Source organism: Prunus mume, linkage group LG6, assembly GCF_029339155.1.
Source record: "Prunus mume cultivar Tortuosa linkage group LG6, ASM2933915v1, whole genome shotgun sequence".
In the NCBI taxonomy this organism is placed as follows: Eukaryota; Viridiplantae; Streptophyta; class Magnoliopsida; order Rosales; family Rosaceae; genus Prunus; species Prunus mume.
In genome coordinates, this window is record NC_142703.1 from 20204023 (window position 1) to 20230290 (window position 26268).

At 35.1% G+C, this 26268-nt stretch overlaps 2 pseudogenes; both read right to left on the reverse strand.

The window, feature by feature from the left end:
- LOC148916387 (uncharacterized) overlaps positions 1-26268 on the reverse strand; it is a 101217-nt pseudogene that overhangs the window by 20871 nt on the left and 54078 nt on the right.
- Positions 6243-6727, reverse strand: LOC103335983 (pathogenesis-related protein 1-like; annotated as a pseudogene).

A 26268-nucleotide genomic window follows, 5' to 3' on the forward strand; every position in this document is an offset into this window, starting at 1 on the left:
GGGTGGGGTTTGGGTAATTTGGGTTTCTTTTTTTTTTTTTTTTTTTTAAATTTGGGTTTTGGTTACCTTTGTTTTGGACCGAAATGCCCCTCAACAACTAACAACAGTTATTTTAGTTTGATAAAAATTAGAGTTTGTCCTTAAATTGTTTAGATTGAAAACTACATAGACAAAATTGATCAAATTAAAATGACATGGACCAAAGTGGTAAAAGTGGCAAACTATAAGGACCTAAAAAGACTTTTTGCCAAAAGAAAATGATGAAGTGTAGAAGCAATTGGAATGATGAAAAGTGGGACTCTTGTTCTAAGTTCATTTTCAATTCTTGAGTTTTTGTATAATTATTTGTTCGAGTGAATTTATAGTCGTAACTGAGTAAGAGAATGATTTATGAACCTTGTGAGGCATAAGAAAATCAAAAGAAGAATTTTGAAATCAAGATTTTCAGATTTTGGGTGTGTTGATAAATTTATGGGTTTGGTTGTTCAAAATTTAGATCCAAATCTTATTTTTGGGAAGCTTAGGTCAAGGATATGATTTTGGAGTATGATTTCGAGCCTTAAGGATGGTATTTGAGGTGTTGAAAGAGACCCTTGAGAAAATTTTGAAATTTCGTATTTTTTTTGGAAATTTTAGTTCATGGGCCTTATTTTGCCTCTCATTTTCCTTTGATTTGTGAAGTATTTTTTTTGAAAGGTTTTTGATGTTTTGGAAACTAGGAATAGCAAGGGTCAAAACCCTTTTGATTTCACTGATTTTGGTTAAGTTTTGGGGATCAAATATTGGAGTGAACTTAGGTTTTCAAAACTACCAAAACAGAGGAAGCTGGAAAACGAAAATTCAGATTATTGGGTCTGTCTTTGGGTTCGAATTTCTCACTAATCTTGGCTCTGTTTTGACATATCTTTATATGTATAGAAAGCTAAGGTTACAAGCTTCAATTTGAGTACAGTCTTGCAAAGCTTTCCAATTTTAGTTACGCTAAAAATGAAGTGGAAAACAGGGAAAAAGAAAAGGTCTTTTGGGAAGATGAATAGTACCATGCAGTCACCATATGTGTGTTCAGCACATGTGGTGTGATGTTAGTGTCATTTGTCATCCTCCCCAACTTGGTTTTTCATTTTAAGTTCGTTAATGTTAGTTTCGGGACCATCCGAGACCCGTTGCTTTTTGACCAAAATTATGTTAAGCGAAAGTACTAGTTATTATTTGTCACTATTGTTCGATTTAGGCTCAAGTAAAAATAGAAGAATTGGAAGGGTAATTCAATAATCTAACTAGTCGGATATGAGGTAAAATTTTCTGATTTCCTGATGATTGGGCTATGTCACTTTTAATCTTGGTGCTTATATATAGTATTATATATGAATATTATTGTTGTTTTGCTCCATGAATGTTATTTGATGTTTGATAAAATACTATTTGATGTTATGTGAATATTATTATTTATATTGCTCCGTGAATAATATTTGACGTTGGATGAAAATTATTATTTATTTGATTAAACTTGAAATATTATTGTTTTTATGTGAATTATTATTATTTCGTAGAGATTAATGATGTTTGAGTTGCATTACATATGCATCATAAATATGGTTATGTTTTGAGTTTGTGTATGGTTTGAGGTATATCTAAGGAGTGGGAGAAGACTTTAGATATATTTGAGTAAAAATATAGAATATATATTTAGGTGACAAAAGCAGATGATGGGAGCAGGCCTTTAATGAAAAGTGAAAGTTGAGAAATTCATAAATACAAAAATAGGGTTAAGGGACGGATGAGGGCTAGTTCATCTTTTAGGTATTCCGAGCCACAGTGATAAAACTCATGGTATGGGACATATAGGCTTGTTGCTCTAAGGTATGAATTAGTGAGATTAGAAGGGAGTGAGTTCATGGTATCATTGCATATGCAAATTTATTTATTTGGTATGGTTGCATATTTATGTATCTTGTGTTGTTTGATGATGACACTTTGATTAACTATGATAGCTGACCTTAAGGGTTTGAGATACTCTATTAGGCATTAGAATGCTCAAATCTTAACAAATTGTGCAGGATTCAAATGTGAAGTTTGAGGAAGTAGTTGTTCCACTAAGCTACTAGGCATTTGTTGTTGACTTGTGTAATATTAGTAGTGAGTAGTCAATCGTTGAATAAGGATCTTAGTGTGTTTTTTACTACGAGCTACTACGACTTTGATTTTGTATTATTAAGTAAATTTATATTTTTTTTTTGCTCTAATTTTCATCATATCATGGTCATAAGGATTTATTCTATAAATATGATATGACTCACACTCTAATTTGAGAATATTCCTTATTTTCAGATTGAGACATGACCATTCAAAACTAAAGTGGTTTTGTTTTTCGTTTTGGCCAGGAAACTACAATGGAGTGCAAACAATGTTCCTTTAATAAAAGAAAGAAATTAAAGTTCACAATCAATTTATTTTTGGGGCATTTCATATTTATATGTTAGGGCAAGTTTCACTTTATTACTTAGAAGTTTACCAAATTTCAGCTTTTACTATATCTAAAGTTATTTTTATCTCACTTTATATCTAACGTTTATTTTCCCCACAACTTTCATACCTTCATCTGTGTTTTAGTCAAGATCCCTATTAAACTGTGACGTGGAGAAGTTATAACCCATTAGATGCGCGTAAGTTAACGTGGCCCAAGTAGATTCCAGACTTGATAAACTCCTGCAAAAAGGGAAAAGAAAGAAGAAGAAGCATATAGATACCGAGCCATGAGCTTGCCAAATTAGATACCTCTTACCTATAGCCTACTAGGCATTCTCTGTTTGACCTTCCATGTTGTTTGACATATTCTTAATACTTTTGTCACTTTAAGGTGAAAGTAATTATATTCTACTTTTTCTAATCAATATGATTTATAGCTCAATGCGATTCCAATAAAGAGCAGCAAAGAAATTAGCTAGCTTAAACAAACCTCTTACTGGGGGCTATACATTTTGGCCAGCACAAGAATGGTATACGTGGCAGATCCAATAGTTGATGATGACTAATTAATAGCTAGGGCGGGTCCTACGTACTTTTCAGAACACTTGGGGAGAAAATGAATGTGTGCCCTTTTGTAGACACTCGTTTCTCATTTTCAAAGTATATGTTAAAAAAATAACTTTTGTTTATTTAGATGAATTAAGGGCCCTTGAGCTTTTTTAATTTTTTTATTTATAAACATTTTATAAGAATTAGTAAAATCATAAATGAATCAGACCTTTTAAATTTTATACAAATTTAGTCACATACCCAATTTTAGACATAGTCTTATAAAGAAACCCTATACCATTTAAAAACTATAAACACACCCAAAAAAAACCCAAAAATCGCAGCTGTCAATTTTTTTAAAATTAAATAGCTATTTTTTAGTTTATTTGTGTGTGTAAAATACCTATATTGCCTTTGTACTATGGATTTGAGAGAGAAAAAGCAAATCTGCCCAGATCTGTCCAGATCTGCCAAAAACCAAATCTGCCAAAAAAAATCAAATCTGCCAAAAAACCAAATCAGATTTTATTTTCTCCTTTCTTGTTAGTGTTTTATCAATGTTGGAGCAAGAGGAGCTTCCATTGAAGCTCAATCTCAGGTCCAGCTATATTCTTCATCTATCTTCTACAATTTTTAATATTTCATCTTCGATTTCTTGTTCTAAAATCGTGCTTATATTGATTTTTTTTTTCCGGATTGTTTGGAACCTTGAACGAACCTCAATCAGATGCTCTTAGCTCTACTCATCATCTTCAAGCTCTACTCCTCTTTCACCATGTCATTGTCCTCGTCATCATCATCATCATCTTTATTGTCGTCGTCATCGTTTGGTTTGGAGACTTGAGATTTTTGATCTTTTGCTTCAATTATGTGTTTCTCTTCATATTTTAATTGATTTTCGAAATGTATTTTAAGTTTTGATGATTGATTTATCCATTGTTACTATTTCAGTTATGGATCTCATTTTTGTTTAACAATGTACTTCTATGACAGAGTATTAACAATGTCATTTTTTAACATAATAGTATTAACAATATGGGCTCGGCTTGTTTTGAGTTGGTCTAGTTTGTTCTTTCTTCTTTTCTTTGGTGGACATGTATCAGAAATAGTAACAAGACAAACATTAATCAATATGACAGTAAACTAGCAGTGTTATTACCTTAGACTGGAATATTACAGGGGTAGATATGCATTAGTAATAGGATATCATCGGAACTTAGCAGTGTTATTACCATAGACTGGAACATTACATAAGTAGACATGCATTAGAAATAGGATGTCATAGGAAACTAGTAGTGTTATTACCTTATAAATAGGATGTCATAGGAAACTAATAGTGTTATTACCTTAGACTGGAACATTACAAGGGGTAGACATGCATTAGAAATAGGATGTCATATGAAATTAATAGTGTTATTACCCTAGACTAGAACATTACAGCCATTAATCAACATGACAGTAAACTAGCAATGTTATTACCCTAGATTAGAACATTATAGCCATTAATCAACATGACAGTAAACTAGCAATGTTATTACCCTGGACTAGAACATTACAAAATAGCAGTGTCATTACTCTATACTAGAACATTACATGGGTAGACATGCATTAGAAATAAGATGTCATAGAAAACTAGCAGTGTTATTACCTTAAACTGGAACATTACATGGGTAAATATGAATTAGAAATAGGATATCATAGGAAACTAATAGTGTTATTATCCTAGACTAGAACATTACATGGGTAGACATGCATTAAAAATAAGATGTCATTTTAAACTAGCAGTGTTGTTATTACCCTAGACTGGAACATTACAGCCATTAATCAACATGAGAGTAAAATAACAGTGTTATTACCATAGACTGAAACATTACAGCCATTAATCAACATGACAATAAAAGTGTGGAACATTACAATCATTAATCAATATGACACGTTAATAAAGCTACAGTTTTCAAGACATCTTTTTGTAATGAATTGTTTGGGTTTTTTTATAAAATTGGGCTGGGCTTGTTTTGGGTGCTATTTAAGTTTTTTTTGTTGGGCTTCTTTTAAGTTGATCAATGGCAGTCATGTAATTTATAGGAACTTCAACACTAATTTCTTATGTAGTAAATGAATTTTGGGTGTGTTTCTAAAGTGCATTCCATGTGGGGGTTTTTTATAATTTCAGCCTCTATTTTGGGTATATTAGTGAAGCTCCCTAAATTTTATTATGGAAAAAAATATTAATTTTTATAAGAATGGGGCTCTTTATAAACAACATTTTCTAAATAAAATAAAAAAATTGGGCCAATATAAGTTACTTGGGCTATGGACCGTCGCTCTGCCTGCATAAAAGGGGCTACAATGAGGAGTTTAAAACGATCAACAAATGTAAAGAAATCATGGACTTAAACATTTTGAATGTTTTGATGGTCAGATTGGTCTCCTCAAATAGTCTCCTTACTTTAAATTCCTCATTTATAGCCTTCCCACTGCCCGCCCTAGGGCTAGGACTGGGCCTGTTAATAACCCAAACAGTGAAGGAGAATAAGGTAATGAGGTATGTTTAGAATGGATCTAAGTTTCAATTTCCTTCAATGTAACGAAGAAAAAAGAAAATTAGGAACAAATTTTGACTAGATTAATGGATTATTACTGTAAGCTTTATTTTTTAGAAGCACTTAACACCTAGTATTTTAGTAAGAGACTTGTCATGTTCTAAATATTGGTTGGATGACAAGGGATTTGTAGCTCAAATGGTTATTAAGACAGCCTGCACCTGAGGTCCTAGATTTTTCCGCCATTATCAATTGTATAAAATAAAAAAAAGTATTCGTTGGAAGAAAATTAATTCAACCAAACTGACATATTTCATAGATGATTTAAATTACATGCTCTAAGCCTCTCCCTTATTAATTAACTGCAGATGAAACTTCTTCCACAAGTATATGGTTGGTGCTATTAGCGAGATCCTAGCTTAATTAGGAGATTTATTTCCTAGTTTATTATGACTATATTTCTTTCCTTTTGTATAGATATTGTGTAATTAGGATTTTATCTTGTTTCCTAATTTGACCCTACTAGGGTTACATCCTTGTATTATAAATACATCCTTTTGAATAATGAATTACAACCTGAAAATATTCTACCCATATTGTTTGACTTGGTATCAAAGCCAGGTTTTCTGGTGACCTATGTGCTGTGCCCACCTGTGTTCTAGCCCCATATTTTCAAAAGCTTAGTTAATAAGGCCTCTATCCATTATAATCTTCTGGGGGATCATGGTTGCACCCAATGAAGGTGCCTCCATTGTTCCACCTTGCTTTTGCACACCCTAGACGAACTGAGTTGGGCCAAACAACTTGAGTATAATGGCCACACACCTTGCCGGAAGCACGTGAGTTAGAATTGTAATCATAGCTAGACCTCTCTGATACAAACATGTTCAAGGCCGCCATGGCCGACAAGTCACGGCTACTCTTCGCTATGTTTTCGCCATAAGGTCCACGAGAGTGAACAAGATTGCAGTCACCAATACGGGAATCGAGGTATCTTTGCGCATAGGCCTCTACGTTGGGATCCCAGGTCAGGTGCGGAGCACCCACCTGCGCTTGAGCGGGGTTGTGGGCATTGAGGTAGTCTTATGGTGAGTCTTGGCCGACATTTTTTGGACTAGGGTTAAGCCTAGGAGAAAAACTAGGGCAAACGAATTCTTACACAACCCCATATTGGCTTGTATGCTCATTGCAAATAATATCTTGGGTGCGATTGATGAGGAATGAGAGATGGAGCATGCAGTTTTTATAAGGGAAATGTTTGAGGGAGTACTGTATTTTACCCGTACGGTTGTCACATTGTACATAGGTTTGAGAGCCTTTGAGAGAGTAAATGATAGTGAAATAACAACTTAGGTTACAATTGAAGGGAGCATTCACTTAAATAGGCAAGGCTAGGGCCTTCCATTGTGGCTTCCTTGTGGGCTTCATGTAAGCTTAGTGAGGCCCAATGTACAAACATTCTCTACATTTACATTGATTTGATACCCCATGTGTAAGATCAATACGGTTCCCATAAAGCATGGCAGAAATTTAGTTAGCATCAAAACACCTCTCATATGGAATTACATACTAGTTCATCTTCTTTCTTTCCCTCTGGTCTCTCTTTTTATTATCCAATCAAATTATAGATGTGATCTGAATGATTTTTGTTGTACAAAACAAAGCTTAAATGAGTAAAGTTTTTTCTGTTGTTGAGAAGATTGGATTTCATTAACACATCAAGAAAACAATACACGATATGATATCATGTATACAAGTGGCCGCATTAAAACCTTTTTGAGGAAAACCCAAAGACAAAATCTCAGAAGAGGAAAGAGTATCACATATGCCACAGACTACAGAAGAGTCAAACATCACCAAAACTATTAGGACGGTCCCACAACAAAGAAGGTAGCTCCTGAAACCAAAAAGATAGATCCTCCTGACAAAAGCTAAAACGTGCAATACGATATGCAACCCCATTAGCAGTCCGGAGAACATAGTGAACAAAATATGATGACACTGAAGCCAAGAGGTGATGGATGTCCTCCACTAGAACCCCTTCCGCCGCATAGCATACCTCATCCTTGAGAATAAAGTGGGTTGCAGATAAAGAGTTAGTCTTAATAACCAAGGGAAAAAAGATGCATCACTCGCAAAGGAAATCCTAAACTTTAACTTATATAACTTAGTGGCTAGGACATACAGCAAACTGGGAGCACGCAATGCAACTACGTCATAGAAACAGCCCATTGAATCACACATCACCATACCAACACCATGGGTCCCTGAAGACATATTGAGTGTGTGGGAGCATATATTTTCGTCTCCAATCAGGGCACGCCACGTGGAAAAGAAGATTATCTCTTAAATTAATTAATTGAACCAGTTTATCTGGTCAATTAATTAATTGGGATAAATATCTTAATTAATGAGATATTATCTTTATTTAATAAGATAATACCATTAATTTAGATATTATCCTAATAAAGAGAAGATCATTTAATTCAGATATTATCTTCAATAAAGAGAAGATAATGTCATTAAATCAGATATTATCTAAGTCCGACTCGATCCCTACGAATTTAGGTAGAGAATAAACTCAGCATATTCTCTACGAAACCTTAGCCCCGAGGCTTCTATAAATAGATGACTTCGTTCATCATTCAAGGTACATCTAAACCTACTCCTAAACCAGAGAAAAAATACCTGAAGCTCTCTCTCCCTCTCCACTCTCCATATTTTCTCCATACGGCTCCGGCCACCATACACGGCTCCAGTCGCCTGATTTACACCATACATACAACTCCGTACCGTTTGCTTAGCTATTGTTTTCCTACAAACACTCGAACTAACTTAGGCATCGGAGGGCCTTTGGCCAACACCCCCCGGGTGTGGTCTATTTACACCAGTCTTTTTTACAGGAAACGAGGAAGAGAGAGAAGGAAGATCGAAGGTTGAAGGATCTAGAAGCGAATATTCTCCTGCGAGATTATTTGCACAAACAGAGTGCACCATTAACATTAAGTTTACAAAAATCAGCAGCCATCACTTTTCAGGAACTGACACAGAAGATCGCCTATGATGAAGTAAAAGGATCTTTTGGAACTCAGCATCATAGTCCTTAGCACAATAAACAATCTGCGTAGGGGGTATCACCTCTGAATCAAAGAGAATATAATTGTGGACATTCCATTATAACCAAAACATAATCGAAAACAAAGGAACGGTGACCACTAGGTACAATGTCCCAAGCAGCCAACAACTAGCTGGCGGCATCAGTAACAGGTAAACTAACAAGACATGACTCCTAGCCCAAAAGTTCCCATACCGGATAAACAACCTCACAATCCTTATGGGCATGTAGAGATGTGTCAACCCGGTCGGTACACCGTAAACAATTGACCTCATGCGTGATCTTCCGCTTAAAGAGAACATTACATGTAGGTTATTTACCATTTTTTTGGCCAGTGTAGGTATTTACTTGGAAAAAAGTCATTTTGGTCCCTGTGGTTTATCACTTTTATCATTAAGGTCCATGTGGTTTCAATTTGATCACTTTAGTCCTTGCGATTTCAATTTGAAGTAATTCAATGACAATCCTCAATTTCAGTCAACCGTTACTTGTGGAGGGGTAATTCGGTCCAATTATTAAAAAATTCAATCCTTTTAAAAATAAACGATAAAAAATGGAAAAATAAATAAATAAATAAATCTCTTCTTCACCCGCTCTTTCTCGTCCCCTCACCCCCCACTACAAAACTTCTCAAGATACCCCACGTCACTCTTTATCTCTCTCTGTTTCTCTCTCTTCTCCCAAGCCTAGCCCCAACACCCACCCAGCCATGACCTTCCTCCTCTCTCGAGAGCCCTTTAGAGGTTGGGGGTGTTAAAGCTTTCCACGTACTGTGGGATAAATAGGTGAAGCATGTGTTTTAGCCTAGTTGAAATTTGGTCGGGTCATGCCCAAGATCCGACAAATGAATCACCATTAGGGCCTAAGCTTTGCTCGAGCTGTCCTAAATCAATAAAGATGGCTAGAAGCTCAAAATCATATATGCATTTGAGCACCTAAAAGGTGCCAAGAGCCTAAATGCGGTTGAATGCATAAAAGCGGCCGAATGCCTAAAAACGACCAAATGCTTTAAGCAACCAATGCTAAGAGAGGCAATGACAGATTAATTGCATTTCCTTTCAATTCCTTATACTTTCTCGTTCAATCTTTATTACCACACACTTACGGTTTCAGATTTATGGTTTTAACCTTCAAATTGAAGGAATGTGACAAAAAGTCTTAATTGGCATGACTGGGAGAGTTGGATGACCAAATTGATTAAAAAAATAAAAATTTAAGGACCAAATTGCGGTTAAAAAACTAAATAAAATTGATGCAATGCTTTTAAAATTGAATCACCATGATAGCATATATTTCATATAACCATTTATAGAATCCACAACAGCAATTTTTGTAAGAGGAAAGCAATTGAAATTAATAAGATGAGCTCCCAAAGTCAATGAACTCAAGTCATCTCCGAAATATCTTGGGATTGACACCATTTGAACAATCTCCCCTTTCATTTCCACTCACAGCTCCACCTCGTCTATAGGACAAATTCAGGAACATCGAACAGTATTTCCCACTAGTTTTCCTTCTTTTGACTCTATCTTGTTTAGTCTTTGTCTTGAACTTGCGCATGATAGATAGTCATTTAAATATATCATTCCAAATATGTCAATTCCAACGCCCATGGAATCTACAAGCTCGTGCCGGGTAGTCATCAACGCACTCAAGAGGAAGGGATCAAATCAAAGCTGGAACTGAATCCTAGAAAGATTTACGACACACACACCTTTTGCTGATAGCTAAAAAAGGTCACAATAGTCATTAGAAAAAGCGTCGAGAGTACCGACATCAATAAAGGGTACTATCGTTCTTGACACTTATTATTTCCTGACATCTAAAAAAAGGCACAAACCAGTCGAAAATCGTCAATGAACTCTTCTCTTAATGCTTTGTAACTATCAACAAATATATTTCCTGATATTCAAGAGCTCTTTCTTGATGATTTTAGCCGAGTTAGGGTAACTATCTATATAAAGAAATCAATATCGAGGCTAGACTGCGTATTTTTGTACTTAATGTGAGGCAACCTGGCTATAGCTATATTTAGTTTACCATAATTCAACCAAGATAACCCACCAGATACAATTAAGTCTTCCCAAGTTATTTATTATATGCGAAATTATTATTATCTAAAATTCATATTTCATTGATCAAGGTGTTGATACCGTGACTAACCGAACAATTAGCTAAACAGGATCAGCCACGTGCCGTGTTTTGAGAGTGTAGAGGTTCTTTTCGTTCTGGCAGCTACTGATGGGCCTAGACTGCTGTAAATAGCCTAATGTGTGAAATTGCCCCTTGAGTTTAAGTTCAAGTATTAGACCCCAAGAGTGTTTCGAAAGGGTAGCTGAGCCTTAGGAAACACCTTGGTCTTCTTCACCAATGAAACCAACAGTCGCTTACAGATAAATTCTTGGCTTGACATGAGAAACTTGTGGCATGGGAGTTGAGCATTCATGAGTTTGGCATGAGAGAGAGAAAGAGCTGCGATTTCCTATGAGAAACAAGAGTTTTAAGGCAAGAGGGAAGGGATTCTAAGAGGGTTCCTTGAAGAGAGAGAAAAGAGGGAATAACAATGGGTGTGTTGAGTAATCTTCGACAGCCTGACAAAAGCTCGCCAGACTCTGGAATGGCTTGCCATAAGAGAAAATGAGAAGAGATGGAGGAATAGAGCTCGAAATTAAAGGGTTCCAGGGATGAGAGATGAAGCTTGCTTTCTGGATGTGGATTGCTTGCCCTTTTTTTTGAGTTGTTTTTGGTGGGTAGAAGGTGGCTCCCTTTTATAAGCGCTGGAAGCTTTTTCTTCCCAAGAAAACACTAGTTGGTTCTCTCCAATTTTGCCAAGTCTCCCCCTCCCTTTCTCTTCTCGTCCTTTGATTCATCCCTATTTCATGAAATCTTCCTTAGTCCAAGCACTCAAAGACAAGATTTTTGGGAGCTCTAAGGCTTTCCTGCAGCTGCTTTAGTAATGAACTCCCATTTTTGGCTACCTCCTCACTTTCTTTCCTTCCCTCTTACATGGAAAAAGCTGGTGGGAGAAAGAAATGGGTAAGTGTGCTGGTTTGAAGGGTGTTTTGCTCAAGTATCTTTTTGGTTTTTTGATGGCTTCTATTGAGACTTGTCTTTGGCCATGTGTTGGAGATTCTCAACAGCCTGCAGATGTGAGTGGCTGTTGGCTTTTGTCATGGTTTTGTCTCCAGCCATGTGGTGGAGACTTTCAAATATTTTGTTGGTCACTTAGGCCATTCTTTAAGGTAATGGGCTAGTTCACTAAAGGTATGGGCAAATGGACTATTTTTACTAAGGTGATGGGCCAATTTTCTAGGGTAATGAGCTACCCTTTTTTCTCTCTTAAATACTTACCCATATATTTGGGCTCAAGAAATGGGTTTGAGTTTTGGGGCTCCTAAGCAGCCCAAAACTTCAATTTCTCTGCTCATCAATGGGCCTCATGAAAACTCGTAACCATCCATACAACAATCCGCTTAGCAAGTCCCAGGCATTAGCGTGGCTTGGGCCCACTTAAGCTTGTAGCGTGGCGTTTGCTTATTTGCTTGGCGTGGCAAGTGTGCAAGCGTATGTGACGAACTCTTGCCCAAGTTAGGTGTCGTACTGGGCTAGAAATATATTTGGGCCCAACCTTGGATTTTTTTGGCCTCAATAGAGAGGTCGTCACCTTTTCCATAGAAGCCTTGCCACAAGTCACAACTAGGGGCAATGTCAAGAGTCCCACATTGGAAGACTACAAGAGGTGTAGACTCCCCTTCATCTAGAAAAGAAGACCACTTTCCACTTAGAAAAGGGTCTTGACTTTTGGATCTTGTATCTTGGACCACCATCTTGGGCCTTGGGCCTTGGGCCTTCCCTTTCTTTCCTTCACTTCGGGTCTAACCCCCCATGTAAACAACTACTATTATAATGAAAACATCCTTCTTTGTGAATGTAGCCCATCATTCGGGTGAACCACGTATATCTGTCTTATACATACATACTTACTTTATTTATGTTGACTGTCATAACCTACTGAAGGCAATAACCTACGGAAAGCCTTTACTATCCACTAACCTACCGAAGGTCCTCACTTTCACTCAACCTGCCGAAGGCAATTACTTGCCTTGCTTCCTGAAGACACATACATACACATGCTGAAGGCCCTCTCCTTCATACATCATCCATCACTTCACATCTATCTAAGTTGAACCCGATTTTGAACATCAACACAAGGATTACGTCATACACATGTTTGCTTTTGTATGATAATTGCTGAACATAGAAAATCATAAATATTCTTCACTAGATCCACTTTATTATTGCCAACGAAGGTATGGTAGAGTCACAGGAGTTACACTATTATTTAGAAGCAACGTAAGCCCTTATTTTTCATATTTCAAACCCATGGGCATCCAAAAGCACGGACTGAGTCAGCAATTGAAGCTGTTTAATTTAGCATACCCAGCCAAAAACATGATTTTCGACCTAATGCTTCTTACAAAAGTAGCAGAAACACTCGAATCCTGTACGGACTTTAACCCCGAAAAATTTGCCAAAAGTAGCATGGCAAGCACCGTGCTTCGCGCGCTCCTATGTTCTGCATTGTTTTTCACAGTTCTTGGTTTTGATACAAATGCCTGACCATGTCTTGCTTCGCCTCGACTCCAACCAGCACGGCACTGCTGTGGCTTCTGCCATTGGCACTAATGCTGTAGCACAAATTGCAGAAATAGAATAGTATATTAGAATTAGAATGCAAGCATACACTTAACCCAATAATAATGCATGTTTCTGATGTTAAACAAGGATGATATAAGCTGTTGATGAGTTCATATAAAAGTTGGGTTCTAATAACTCACCCCAAGGAAGCAATGAAAATCAAAACAATTAGAAGGGCAATTATTGTACGGAAGGCGGCGAGAGACTTTGCCATCTTTGAACTCTTTCTTAGTTCTTGTGCTTGATACTGCAAGTGAGGACCAACCCCTAATTTATGGTCTTAGGAAGCAGTTTCTCTCTTAATTTTTTAAAAATTTATTTTCTTTCTTTATGAACATCATGACCATTAAATTAATTAGTTGTTATTCTCCACAAATTTGTAGAATCCGGCCTTTTAATATTTCTATACACACCTCATTGACTGGATCTCTACAAATGTGGATGCAACAGTATTCTAATTTCTGGAAATAATTCAACTTCCGTGCTGGAAATTTCCGGAAAGCGAAATGAAATGGTTCTTTCCGCAGGAAGAACCCTAAAATCTACCGTGCGGCTCAACTAATCAAAACCTTTTCTTTTATTCTTATCCACAGGCGCAGCCTTCTCTGACAAATTCCAAGTGTTTAAGTACATGTTTTCTCTATCTTTAAAAATAAAAACTACAGTAGAAACAAAATGAAAAAGTTATCAAACGAACCCATAGACATCACATGTTGGTAAAATTGCTCTAGTTTTCTAATTATCTAGTTTTCTTCTTGTGATGAGATAGTTGACAATTTTAATGTCACGGTCAATCCTAATTTATAACCTGATGACCTATTTCATGTACAGAGTACAAGCAGCAAAACAAAACCTATAGATACTGCCCATGCATAACCTGATGACCTTGCACACTCAGATACCTACAGGCCCTTCCCAATTTGGCCTTCATGGCGGTGACAAGCCTACAAATATTTAAAACTTTTATTGACATGGAAGGTTACTACTCTTTTTGTAGACTACAATATTCTGACCAAGTTATGAGCACTAAGTATCTGAAACATTAACGAAAATTTGAAATATTTATACAACTACTTTCACTAGCGGACCTATTACGGAGTAAAGAGGTGCAGCTGCACCTCCCATCACCAGAAAAACCATTGTTGGTGCTTGAAATTGCTCATTTGCTCCTTATTTACTTTCACCAGAAAAACTTAAGTAAATGTCTGTTTTTTTTTTTACTTTCATTTATTTTTATATTACTTCATTTACTTAAGTTTACAATGTAAATAAGGAAGTACCCCCCATTTGGATTCAAAGAAAAATACTAGAAAATCAAATTCCCCCCAAATCAAAATTTGAAAAATCGGTTTTAGTGCAAAATACGATTTATGCTAAAAATGATAGCTTAGTAAGTCAATATATACTTCATAATAAAATCCCATAAAATCGAGTTTTCTTATTTGATGTGTAAGGAATAAAAGCCGCCAAAAATTATCTTAAGAAAATGATTATTTCGAAAAATCATTTTTCATACGTAGTCAATATTTTTACATAGAACCATTTTTCATGTATGATCTGATGCATGAAGGGACCTACGGCCAATCTAGGTAAAAAGTCTTAGATATTCAATCCACAAAGAATTTTTAACATTTCAAAATTGCACATCCGCTAAAAAAAATTTAGGTCCGCCAGTGACTACTTTCTTTTATATTAGTTTGTACCAATGTTGCCAGTAGGATCTGGCCCAAGCTTTACGAGCTAGTTATGAGATCCAGACGTAAAAAAGGGCATTGACTTATAAATCAGAAATCTCAATTTTGAACCCCCATGACCAGTGACGGAGCTCGAATTGTATGTATGGAGGGCCGAACTATAATACATGTATAGAAAAAAAAAAAATCAATCTTAAATCAATAATATATATACTAGCCTCTTTGCACGCGCTATAGAGACTTTTTTTTAAAAAAATTTAAATTTATTTTAGAATTAAAAAAGATAATGGGCAATTATGTTTCATAAAAATAGGATCCATTATATAATTTTTCTTTTAATTTTAATTTTTTAAATATGAAAAAGTGTGAATTTACCATATTATCCTCATTTAATTAATAATTTCAATTCTAAATTTTTGCATTATCCATGGGCATTTTATAGTATTTTGAATGTTTCACCATTCTCTGTCTTTTACTTTATATATATAAGAAAAAATGGACATTTTTTAGAATTTTGCACTCAATTTCATGTATCAAAACGGCAAATTCTATTGATTAAATCTCATTTCCCCTTAAATCTATATTTTTTTTTTGTCAAACTATTTTCTATTCCCTTGGCTTCCCGGTTTGATTATTAGAGGATTAATACTTTCCTTTTTTTATGTCAGCTGTGTAATGAGCCCACAACATTTTACATATAATTATAAATGAAGTTATTATGGATTGCAATTGGGAGGCCATTAGAATGGTTATATGGTTTGCATTGTTATATATATGAACTAAAGCCCAAGCTTTACTGTGTTGAGAACAAATTGTGGAGGGGCCAGGGCCACCTCAGACCCTAGTGTACCTCCGTCCCTATTCATGGAATTATTTATGTGTGTGTGAGAAATTCTCTCTCTTTTTATAGGGTTTATCTTGCTAAGATTTATTTTTAACTTCCCTTAACAACTTCGTATTTACATTTTTATGTGTAAAAAATTCAGCTAAGTAGTCTTTGCTTGGTTCAAGTATTATCGCAAGAAGTCTTATGCAATCAAGATGGAATCCCACTCTATGAAGGTTTCAGACGGTAAGTTATTACATGCATTTCATTCATTCTGCATTTAGCATTTCGAATGTTTGAAAAATGTTTTTTTTTTCTGTTATCTGATGTGTTTTATTCTGCTTTTTCTTGCCAGATCATTAAACTGTTCCACGTGATTTTCACATGGTTTTCATGTTTGTCCTCTTGTGAGTACCATGATTGGCTGAGAGCTGCATTGAATTTAGGGTAGAATTCTGTAGGACAAGTAGGGCACTGTGCATAGCTGCCGTCACGACTTTTAGCTCATTTAAGGAAATTTTTTGAAAGTCACTGCCTTTGCATTTTTTCCTCTGAGCTTGGTCTGAAATGTTTTTGAGCAAGAGAACCTTTTTAAAATCTGCTGGTCTTTTCCTTCTTGAGTATGCATAATCTAGAATCACATCTTCATCTAGATTTAGATAAGATACTTGCATTTGAAGTACTAATTTATACACTACTTTTATATTACTTTGGTACTTATAGCTCAATTCAGTTCCCAAAGAGCAGGGAAGATTTTTTATTTTGTATTTTTGAGTATAAGCGATTAGGGAGGGGGTTTTACACAAATATTCATTGGATGCATGGGAGTTTCGAATCTCTGCTCACATGAGTTTCACCTAACTCAACCAACTGAGCTATATCTCACTGACAAGCGTGGAAGAAATTGGGTTTGCTTGAAAAAAAAAAAGGTGCAATAGTGAATTAAACAATAATTTGAAGTCCACAAAAAGAAAAAAGAAAAAGAAAGAAACAACAACAAAGAGCAAAGTACATAGTTGGTAAACTATATCATGCTTCGATACTACAAGTTCTGAATCGAATGTCAAACAAATGTTACAGATAGTGTGACTAGCTAGCCTTTTCAAAGGTTTCTTTTTAAAGGAAGTCGAGGTTCCACTCTAAAATTAATTAACAATACGGGGAGTAGCCCAACACTTTATAAGTCCTTACTAGGTTTCTTAACTTTCCAATGTGAGACATTGTCACCTTCACATGCAGACATTTGAAGGAAGATTGACATCTAACTCAAGGGTCTCGAGCCAAATTTTAGTTGAACAAGTTTTTTTTCTTTGGCTCGAGACGTGAGCCAGTTTTTTTTCTTTTTTTCTTTTGGCTTTGAAATTCAGTAGTTCGAGACGTGAACTTAAATTCTGGCTACATTGCCGCACATATTCAACGGGGCCAATTTTGCCAAATTTCATCTTTTTGTGGTTAATTTAATAACCGTAATTAAATTAATGATGAATGCATTAACTGGTTAAGATTCTACGATATCTTCATGAAAGTCAGTCAAACATGTATTCGCAGTACGGATTCTATCTATCTATCTTGATTCTCTCAACCCTGTCTTGACATTGTTTAGACCCGATGCTCAAATCTCAATGCTCATAATTCATTAAATTTATATATGCAGGGCGACATTAGCTTCTTTCATTAGTCTGCAACAGCAATGCATATGTTAAGATTTAAGCAAATTAATATTTCATTAGATTAAAGAATAAATCGGTTTGTTGTCTTCATCAATCATATCTTGTTGCAGGGATCTCAAAAGAGACAAATAATATAAAAAGAACATTAACTAAATGGTTACTTTCTATTTAAAATTACACCGCGCGCTTTGAATTAGTATTATTTGGTTAAATTATATTAAATGGTTGAATGGTCTCTAAAATGATCCTCAAAAGAAGACCTAATTAACAGATGAATGATTTTTATTATTAGGTCGTATCGAGATTTAGGTACACATACACTACAGATTACAATACGGAATGGACCTCATAATTTGAACAGTTTGAATCACCATATTGGAAACGGAGATATATAGCTTATTGTAAACAACAAGGGGAGGGTACAAATTTAAAGCAGCATAACCATGAGTTACATGATTACTTAGCAACAACACGTGTAGGTTCTCGCCGATCCAGCAGAACTGCGAGAACCCTTATGTTTTAGCTTCCAAACAGAAAACTACTCGATCCACAAGCATAGAACGAGGCAGCAGCAAAACCTCTTTATTTCCTGCATGCCTAGCCAAAACATAAACTTGCTTGGTTGACCTAATTATTAATGTTTTTTACAAAAGTAGCAGAAGCATGCAAACCCTTTAAAGACCTTCACACCGAGAACGTTGCCATAGGTTGCATGGCAGGCACCGTGCTTTGCACGTTCCCATGTCCTGCATTGTTTGTCACAGTTCTTGGATTGGGCACAAACCCCTGACCATGTCTTGCTACGCTTCGACTCCAGCGGGCATATTACTCCCTCTGCCGTTGGCACCACTGTTTATCGCACAAATTCAACAAAATATTCAATATCGCATATATTACAAATAAAATTTATAGGATGATAATTATAAAAACAATATAAATAAAAAATATATATGATTACGAAGTTGGAAAATGCAACTTTTTTATGCCCTACATGAATAAATTCATGAGTCCGCTACTGATACAGATTAGGGTTTAGCTATGCTCACCCAAGGAAACAATGAGAAGGAAAGCAATTAGGATTGCAACTGTAGGACGGATTCCAGCAACAGACTTCGCCATCTTTGAACTCTTTAGTTGGTTCTTTTTCTTGATGATACAAGTGAGGACCAACCCCAATTTATAGGCAGAATATGTTGTCCCTTCTCTCTCTCTCTCTCTCTCTCTCTCTCTCTCTCTCTCTGTTTGTTTATTTTATTTTTGTTCTAAATGAAAATCCGATCAGTAAATTAGGCGTTGTTCACAACGTCATCAATCTGTACATGACACGTAGAAGTATATATGAATAAGAAGTGTTTATTAAAATGTTTACTTTCTTGTAAGTTCTGCATGTGCTTATGAAATATTAATAATTCTATGAACCTCATGGATCTGATCTCTACAGTCTAACTTGTAGGCACGTCTTTGGGCAAAATTCTGGGAACAGTGAATTATAGCTGCTTTAAGTTTAAGCAAAGTCAAACCTAAGACGGCAAGAGCCTTGTAATAAAAAGTCCGTTTCCGCAATCGAGGGAAAGAAGCCCCAGCATCAAAAGTGAAGTCAAATCCCTTTCTAAACTGAATCCCCTTAATTAGGAAACTTAATTAAGGTTGACCTCAACACAATTACAACATATATTAATTTATCTATGTTGGTGTAAGTGGCTCGATACAAGCCATGATGTGTAAGTTTCACATTGAAGAATACAACAATAATCTACAGTTCAAATAGAGATGTTCTACTTCTAATTGCACCGAGGCTTTTCGTGATAAAACCTCATATCTAGAGGTCTATTCGGCCAAATTCAACCCAAGAATTAGATCTAGTGGTTAGTGTATGGACAATATCAATGCATGATTTAGATATGTAGTGGACTACCATTGAGCCGTTGGGAAAACAATCTCAACTCCTTTTTAATATGTTCTCTTGGCATACTCAACGCCTTGGAAATTTGCCTTATATGTTTTTTATGAAACAACTTTCACCCGAACGAGTTGAATCCAGCATCTCGCCAATAGACTTTACTAATTAAGGTTCCAATAGTTACGGATGTTGTTTAGTGGTTATTAACCCCTTATTAGACACGAATATCATCTCGACATTTATCTGCCTTATAATGGGAACACCTATGTGTGTAATACGTGTGCCCAATTTGAGTGTGATAGCCAACAGACATCCGTAATTGTTTAGGCTCGCTTTTAATAGTAAACGTGGAAACTTGCTTTACTTTAGTTTCACCAGGTCTGATTCTGTTGACGTCCAAAATGGAGTTCAACTTTGATAAATGTGAAGTGGTGTATGTGCCTTCAAGAAGTAAGGCAAGAAACTACCTTCGATAGGTTATTGCTTTCGGCAGTCAACGATGTTCAGCATAAGTAAAGTAAATAAGTATATAGAAAATAAGGTACGTATATGTGGTTCATGACCCGAATGATGGGCTATGTCCACGGAGAATAATGGTCTTATTATAATAATGTTTGTTTACATTTGTACAAGGGGATTAGACCCAAATATAAAGGGAGGAAGGAAGAGGCCAAAGGCTTAAGGTTCAAAGCCCAAGAGTCTGAGCTCCAAGGGTCAAGACCCTTTTCTCAATTAAGAGTGGTCTTATTTTCTAGGTGAAGGTGAGTCTCCACATCTTGTAGTCCTACACTGTGGGACTCTTGATATTACCCATAGTTGTGACTTTTGGCAAGACTTCTTAGACTAAGGTGATGATTTCTCAAAGCATGGTATGTGGCTGATTTTGCTTAGCTAATTGCTCGGTTAGTCATGATATCAACAAGGTATTTATCATAAAACAAGAGATATAGGAATGTTGATCCTCTGAACAATCTTAAAACCGCCATTTTAGAGATCTGTATCTTTATTTTAAAACCCCAAGTCTTTCTAATAAATGTTTCTGGTATCATTTACCCTAAAATTACGCATTTTATTGTAACTTAGACAAAGCGTATAGAGATGTGAACCTTCTTAACCTGACACCTGTGAGGCATTCTCATTTTCATCTTCATGGCATTGACAAGTCTCGAAACATAATTTTAAAGCTTCTTTTCATTATAATGATTGGAATAATGAGATAAGATTGGTTGCATATATCCTTTTAATATATGGTTTACTAAAAACAGAAGCACATGGCGTTGTAGTGCTGGCCTATAATTTCTACTCTTTTTTAATAAGATTATAATATTTGGACGATTGACCAAGATTTTGAATATTAGATTATTATTATTTGTTTCCTCAAAAGTTAGGAAGGAAAGAGAGGTATTTCTCATACACACTGTCAAAATACCATAGAAGTTTGAAGGATTTTAAAACTCAATTTTAAGAAAAATCAAATTTTTTGAATTTCCCACTCGGAGGCGAAACCACAACCAAGGCTGTTTTGCCAAGTTGGTGCCTTTTGGTTTTTTCCTTTGCAAAATCAGCGGCCTTTGGTTTTGTTTTTTCTCAAAGTCTGCTGTCTTTTATTTATTTATTTATATTATGCCTTTTTGTCGTGAAAGTATCTGTTACCTTTGGCAAAAGATTTTTTAAGAAGAAAAAAAACCTGGCCCATCATCAACTATAACATTAGGGAAATATTATCTCAAGTTTATTTGTATTGTCTTTCAACAACGGAACAATACATTAACCAAATTATATTGTTCTTGTGTTTACGACTTATATATTTATGTAAAACTTAATTATTAACATTTTTTTACTTTGCATTTTAGAAGCTTATTCGGTTGAGCCAGCGAATAAGGGACTCACCTGGACCATAGCCCAGGTGACTTGTTATTTTATTAGTCTAAAATTTAATTTAGCCCACCTATGTCTACTAATGACGATCATGCCACGCTCACATTCAAAGACTCATAGACTCATAGCTCATTCAACAATACACTCAAGGAAAAAAAGATGAGACAAACTAATGAATTAAATTCTCTTTGACTATTCCAGGACATTCTTGTGTAGGGCATATTTGTAAAGTTCTCTCTAAAATGAAAAGTACTTCCATCTTGTTATTACTTTTTTAGCCTATTGCCAACTTTTTATTTATTTATATTTATATTTAGTTCTATGAAGAGTCTATTGCTAATTTTCCTTTCACTAAGAACCATCTTCACACATAATCCCTTTAATTGAAAAATAAATTAAATTAAATAAATAAAAGGACGAATTGGTATGCTGCAGCAGCTGCATCTTTATGTTCCACTTTCCGGTGCTTATATAAGGTAAATTTAACTCATCTCATTTTAAAATCCTAGGTCCGTCCCTGTGGAGAAGGTCACATTAGAGAATACAAATTGAGTATATATGTGTAAAGGTAGGCAACGGAACTAAAATATCTCTGGAGGTCGGCAACCGCATGATGAACCTCAGTTTGCCATTTCTTAGGACCAACGCTGAGCAGACACTCAGTTCAACTGAAGGATCGGTTAGTTGAAAAATTGGCTAGATTGTCAGTTCACGGTGGCTTAGTGGAAAGAGTGAAAGAGAAGAGAGAAGACAGTGAAGTCGGCGACTAGAGAAAGGGGAAAAACAAAAGGGTTCTTATATCTAGGTCCATAATGATTAGCTGCCCTGGGGTTAAGTCAACACATTGTTGGTTTTAGATGTAGGTCCTTTGACTTCTTTGACTTCTTTTGCTGTGTCAATTTTACTCTTTGAGGTAAATAAGAAAAACACATTGAAAATCCAAATTTAGTGCATTATTTCCTTGTAATTGAATTTCAGAATTTAAATTTTGAATTCTTTCCTTGATATTATGTACTTATGCATAGGTAAACACCCAGTATTAAACATATTGAAAACATAATATGTTTAATACTTATCAATTTGATTGGCGGTGTTCATGCATAACAACAAATAAAAAATTGAGAAAAAACAATAAAAACAAGAGAACTATTAATTGATGATGGTTTCTTAAATAATATGTACCTGATACATAGGTAGTATGAGCTAAATATATAGGTAGAACTTTCTAACATACCTGATTACTAGGTAAATATGAGATAATGTACATGATTACTAAGTAAATATGTACATAATTACTAGGTAAATATGAGATATATGTACCTACAAGGTAATTTTTTAATGCACCTAATAAACATGTGGTATGGGATAATGTGTGGATCTCATTAATACAACTGATTCTTGATAAGTTCATCATGTTCTAATTTCTTTTTGCTAGGGCTATGATGTAATCTAGTCATGAATACCTTACTTCGGAATAAGCTGAATTCCCTAAGTATGGAGAATGTTGAATCAGACGAGTGGTTCGGATGGTTCAGATTTCAATTTAATCATATGTATACATGCATGCTTGTGCATGGTTACTTTTTGAATATTTTCATTAAAAGAACCATTAGTAAACAGAAGTATCTGAATTGTAAAGAGTCACACGATTATTTTTGAAGCACAAGTGTTCTTCTAGCCTGTACAACAGAGCCACAAAAGCCTTTATTTCCAGTTTCAGACCGAAGAGTACTCTATCCACAAGCATATATAGAGCGAGCCAGCAAAAGCTGTTTATTTATCAATTTGTTTTCCTGGCCAAACACAGACATGCTTGACCTAATGCTTTTTGCAAAAATAGCAGAAGCATGCAATCCCTAAAGGGACCTTCACGTACACCTAAAACATGGCCCCAAGTTGCGTGGCAAGCACCGTGCTTTGCCCGTTCCCATGTCCTGCATTGGTTGTCACAGCTCTTGGATTTGGCACAAAAGCGGAACCATGTGTTGCTTCGCTTTGCTTCCAGGGGCATATCGCTCTGCTGTTGGCGTTGTAGCACAAATTCAAAAAAAAAAAAATCAATATCGTACATATTACTGTTAACTGTAAAATTACCAATAGAATTAATCTCCGTTGCATATCATACGGCTATACAGATTATAGAATAATTATAAAATGTATAATTGAGTTGAAAAAAGTTAGATTCTAGCTAATAGCTCACCCAAGGAAATGATGAGAAGGAAAGCTGCGTATTCCTTCATACGGCTCTCTCTCTCTCTCTCTCTCTCTCTCTTTTATTCCTTCATTTGTTTAATTTTTATATATTTTTGTAACTTTGTTTATAAACATCTAATGCTGCGTAAAAGAGAGCTACATGCAAGCAGTGGGCATGACACGAGGAACCCGAGGTGTTTTAGTATTTTATATTTTTTATGTTTTTGTTAGCAATTTCTAGATTGAGCTTATATGGCTTGCATCTCTATAAACATGGATGCAATGAACAGTCTAATTTGTAGGCAAGTCTTGCGGCAAAACTTTCGGAACAGCGAAATACAAACTTATAAGAAATACAAATCATATCTATCTTGGAGCTTGAGTATTTCTTATTAGGGAGATTTACTATTATACCCAATATAGGATCCCAAATTTAAAAAATTTAAAAAATTAAAAAATAAAAATCCTATATAAAATGGACTTTAGAAACACACACAAAACTCATTTACAACATAACAAAAGGCTTTTAACTTCTTTTAAATTACCAAACTACCATTGATTTCTTAAAACAAACCAAACCCCCCAAAGCCTCATAAAAAAGCCCAAAACACTCAATAGGGCATCAAAGTAATTTAATAATCAAAATTAAATTCAATAGAGCCAGCTTTTATTTTTTGGGTTTTTTTTGGGTTTCTTTATAGAAATTAAATGGTGCAGGGTTTATTTATAGTTTTAGTACTAAGAATGGATAAATGACTAAATATCTCTTGTTGTTACTGAAATTAACATTACGTCAGATTAAATAAAAGCTCGAGTATATATGTGTGTATGTATATTATAATATATAATATATAGATGGGTATGTTATAATAATAATAATAATAATAATATACATGCATATACGTGTATATATGTATATTATATAATATATATATATATTATATGTGTATATACATGTATATATGTACATTATAGTATATGTGTATGTAAGTATAATATAATATAATATATATGGGTATATTATAATAATAATAATAATAATAATAATAATATATGCATCTTATACATTGGTGAGTATGAGACTAGTTAATTCTCTCTTTCCACATAGATTTAGCAGTCCTCTTCTACGAAGGTGTTTTTGGTGGGCCCGGTATTCGAATCAACCATGGCATACTTGAGAAATTTGCCAATCACGGGCATCTTCTATTTTGTTTTTTGTTTTTTAAAAAAAAACTTCCTTTGCAGAATTGTATGATGAATAAATGTCATACAGAGAATCATAAGCCTGTTAAGTAGTCTCTACACAGGAAATCAAATTGTTTCCAAGCCTCAATGGTCAACATTGTCTCCTTGGACATTGGATTTTCGTCCATTTTGGAGTCGCCTCTCTGACAACATGTGCATGATTCAGGGTTGTGAGATAGAACAACATCTTATGTGGCCATCTCTTGAAGTCAATTCCCATGAACTTCTCAGGATTCTCGTCATGGGGATTCTTAGTCACCCCCATTCACAGTCACTAATGATTGTGAATCCATCAAATTTACTGTCTTTAGATTGTTGGAAAAAAAAAAAAAACAATCAGTGACTAATAACAATATATAAATACCCACGAAATTGAATTTATAACAAACTGTAACTTGAAATATAGTAAACAATAAATAAATGAAATTGACTTGGATTCGAGGTAGAGACTTGCAGATTTGATGCAATGTCCTAAAGACAGTCATTTCACCTCTTCTCGGTGTTTGAAGTTCTAAAGGTGACCGCCGCCCAGGATTCAACTATCTATATTCTAAGCCCTAGCACTAGGATTTACAATCTAGCGAAGTTTGTTTGTTTTCCTCTTAGAAAATATGAATGTGCTTATAGAATGCTTTTTCTACATTGAGCGAATGAGACCTCTTCTAATTTAAATAGACCTCTGAAACCCTATCAGAAGAGATACAACTGTTAAAAACCAGTTAATTAAACTAATCCGAATTAATAAAAAATATTAATTCGAAACTAAAAGACTAATTTAAATCTAAAGTGCCCAAGTGCCCCAAGGATTAGGCCCATCTTTTTGATAATTAAATATTAAATATTATATATATAATATTTAATGCCCAAATCGAATTTAAAGCCCAATTGGCTTCTACTTAGTCCAACTTCTATTTACTAAGTGTGGGGCTACCACACTTATAAAGACCACACTTTTTCTTCTTTCTATCAATGTAGGACAAAAGTCCTTGAATTTCATTCAAACTTCTAACAATAGTGAACTAGTCACTCAGTGAATTTTATATCCAATTTTGCACTGCATGAATTACAAGTCAAGGGAGTAACCATCAATAGAAACTAGTTATATCTTCCTCATATACATCCAAAGGTTGATTCTCCTCTGAGCCACCTTTATTGGCACTTGCATTAGGCCCGCTTTGCCCATCCTGGTCTAGCATCTTGCTGAGTAGGCTGGTCTTGCGCTTGGGTGTCTAAAGCCCGGCCTGTTTGAGCCCAAAAAAGCCCATCTCAGCCATAAAAGCCCAATCGGCGAGCCCACATACATATAAAGAAATATAAAAATATAAAAAAACTCAAGTTAAATGAAAGATGGAGAAAATCATTATCTATTGTAATTGTGAGAACAAAAAAAATGAAGTGGGGGATAAAACATGATTTTGTTAGTATGGCGGTAGTATAATTATATCTTCATATTTATGGAAAAAGTAAAAAAAAAAAAAAAAAAAACTATGA